Source organism: Triticum dicoccoides, chromosome 4B (genome assembly GCF_002162155.2).
Source record: "Triticum dicoccoides isolate Atlit2015 ecotype Zavitan chromosome 4B, WEW_v2.0, whole genome shotgun sequence".
NCBI classification, from domain to species: domain Eukaryota; kingdom Viridiplantae; phylum Streptophyta; class Magnoliopsida; order Poales; family Poaceae; genus Triticum; species Triticum dicoccoides.
The window spans coordinates 15,327,092-15,330,637 of NC_041387.1; positions in this window are offsets into that span (position 1 = coordinate 15,327,092).

The following is a 3,546-nucleotide window of genomic DNA, read 5'->3' on the forward strand; positions in this document are numbered from 1 at the left end:
TCCACCTGAGGAGAAATTGCTACTGTCCTACAAAACTCTGCACTTGGAGGCCCAACACGAGTCTACAAGAATAAAGTTGCATAGTAGACATCAGTACTTTCTCTCGATTTTTCTCCACTGCGACCCATTAGCGGGTACTCTCAACTTCCCACCTTTCTTACAGTCTTCTCTGTGCCATCGCATCAACTTGGCATGTTCTTTGTTTGGGAACAAATGTTTGAACCGTGGTATTATAGGAGCATACCACATCACCTTGGCAAGAATCTTCTTCCTAGGGCGCTTGCCCTCGACATCACCAGGGTCACCGCGGCTGATCTTACAGCTCAATGCACCGCATACCAGGCACGCGTTCAAATCCTCGTACTCACCGCGGTAGAGGATGCAATCATTAGGGCATCCATGTATCTTCTGCACCTCTAATCCTAGAGGGAAGACAACCTTCTTTGCTTCGTACGTACTCTCGGGCAATTCGTTGTCCTTTGGAAGCATCTTCTTTAACATTATCAGCAAGTTTCCAAATCCCTTGTCAGATACACCATTCTCTGTCTTCCATTGCAACTATTCCAATGTGGTGCCCGGCTTTTTCTTGTCAGCTTCGCAATTTGGGTACAACAATTTCTTGTGGTCCTCTAACATGCGCTGCAACTTCAGCCTCTCCTTCTCACTTGCGCAGTTTCTCTTTTCATCGGCAATGGCCTGACCTAGATCATCAGCGGGCTCATCTGATGCCTCTTCTTCAGCTTCTTCCCCCATTGTTGTACCATCGTATTCAGGGAACCCATGGTCATTATAGTTGTCGCCGTCCTCTTCTTCTTCATTGTCTTCCATCATAACCCCTCTTTCTCCGTGCTTGGTTCAAACATTATAGTGGGGCACGAAACCAGACTCAAACAGGTGGACGTGAATGGTTCTTGACTTAGAGTAATTCCGGTCATTCTTACAGCCAGCACATGGACAAGACATAAAACCATCCGCTCGCTTGTTTGCCGCAGCCGCAAGCAGAAAAGTACGCACGCCATTAACGAACTGGGGAGAGCATCGGTCATCGTACATCCATTGTCGGCTCATCTTCATTACACAACACCGAAAAGACCAAATTAATACAAGTTCATACATAAAGTTCATACATACTTATTCTCATAAAACAACATACAAACTCTCTAGCTAAAGCATTTAAATGCAACAACAAATGCGATCAAGATCGCAACTAATATAACAATTGATCCAACAGCATAATGATACCAAACCTCATTATCAATGGCATATTTTCTAATCTTCAAGCGCATTTTCTCCATCTTGATCTTGTGATCATCGACGACATCGGCAACACGCAAATCCAATTCTTCTCCTCCTCAATTCTTTTCAATTTTTCTTTCAAATACTCGTTTTCATTTTCAACTAAATTTAACCTCTCGACAATAGGGTTGGTTGGAATTTACGGTTCACATACCTCCTAGATAAAAATATCTATGTTAACTTGATGGGCATAATTTTTCATAAACACGAAATGTAACAAATAGATAAAAGAGAATATACCACATCCAAATCATAAACTGGACGAGGGCCGACGGGGACAGATATCAATACCATGGCACTATGTATAACAAACAACGTACGGGTAAGATAATTATACAAGTAACTATATATCTAAGTCACACAAACATGATTTTTTATATATATAAAAAAGATAGGAACAAGAGGCTCACCACAAGGTGGTGCCGGCGACAGAACGGTGCAGGCGATCGACGGTGGTTAGGACGGAGACGGGAAGGCACTAAGTAAACCACACCTACATATGCAAACTAAGAGTTATTTTAAGCTGAAATTGCATATATATCAAATAAACTACCACATATAATTCCTCCCAAACTAAAATCCACAAATCACTATACTTATAGAGCATTGCAAGAGCTGATCTAGCCATGAGAGATGAAAGGACAAAGTTGCTAACCTTTGTGATCACTTGGATGGATGGGGTGCCTTCAAATCTTGACAAATTTTGTCAAAAATGAAGGATGAGCTCGAGAGGAGAGGAAGAAAATAGAAAGGAGAGGAAAGGGGAAGAACAGAGAGCTCGGGCTCGACGACGGATTTACATAGGATGATCTTTAGTCCCGGTTGGTTATACAAACCGGGACTAAAGGTGCATCTCTAGCCCCGGTTCGTGCCACGAACCAGGACTAAAGGTGTTGGTGGGGCCGCAGCCTGACACCAGCCTGCCACCACCTCTTTAGTCCCGGTTCGTGGCATGAACTGGGACTAGTGAGCACCGCCCACCTTGCCATTGGAACTGGCACTAATGATCACATTAGTGCCCGTTCATTTACAAACCGGGACTAATGAGCTGAACATTAGGCCGTTTTTCTACTAGTGTTTATCATTCCACATTTACCCTAGTTTGCTTCTTCCTCATTCTTCATTGCTCTACTTGTTGTAGGGCAGCGATCCACGTGGCCTAGGGGCGTAGGTGGACTTATGGCAGACCATAGCCATTGTGTGGCCTGACAGGTCCCTCCCAGGCATGCGAGGTTTCGGGTCCTCAGAAGGCCTCGCCGGCGTGTCTAGCGCACCGCACTCTCGACGAGGCTCCTACTCCGAGGTGTCATGCGTATCAAGCTTGACACCGAGAGTTCGCGGTGATGCTCGGCTGTGTCGAGGTGGAGATGGAATCATGGTTTTTTGTCATCCCATTTCTTTGGTTCAATTGTCAGAATGTTGTGGCCTAACTTCATCACTATCACATGTTCAGCATTTGCAGCACATGTGTGGATCATGGAGTGCACTTGGGACCGGCACCCTTGCGCCAAGGCGCATTACCTACTTTTTACTTAACTACTATTGCTATAAATATTCTACTAAGCATTGTATTTTGATGCATTCTATTGAACCAGCTCATTCCATCAGAGATACTAGCTGCTGGATCACTGCCTTACACAAGCACTGCGCACTACACTTTCTAATGTAAATCTTCCTGGACAGCCGACCCACATCCTAATGCAAATTAGTTCCTAGAAAACCAACTTGAAGATCATTATCCTGTAGGTTGACTATACCTTGGTTTTGGTGGTCTTTGATGTTTGTGATCTATACCTCTGCGGCTGCTGTGATATCCTTTGGGTGTACTAAAGCATTTATATAGAGTTTTTGAAAGCCTGCTAAAGTCCTATTGATTGTGTTCCTGCAACTCAGATCACCAAAGGGATGTCTTATAAAAATTAAGAGAATAACTAATTGTGTATGCTATTTATTTGTGTTCTTTTTGTGCGATTCAGATGATGCATACTTGAATTATCATTGAATTGTGTGTCCATTGCTATTGAGGCCTAATGAAAACTTTGTATTATATCATTGGTAAATTTGCTTCTTTTGAGAAGGTTCTCTTAAGGATAGGTCATGATCATGTATAGGGCGCTGCATGAGCTTGGGTCAGGGGGGGTGCGGCAAGTCACACTTGCTATCTAGTCTTAGTGCATAGAAGTTGAAAAGAAGAAACATGGCATGTATTCCCAAAGAAAGTACTCAAAATAAGAATAATCTGCAAGCGGT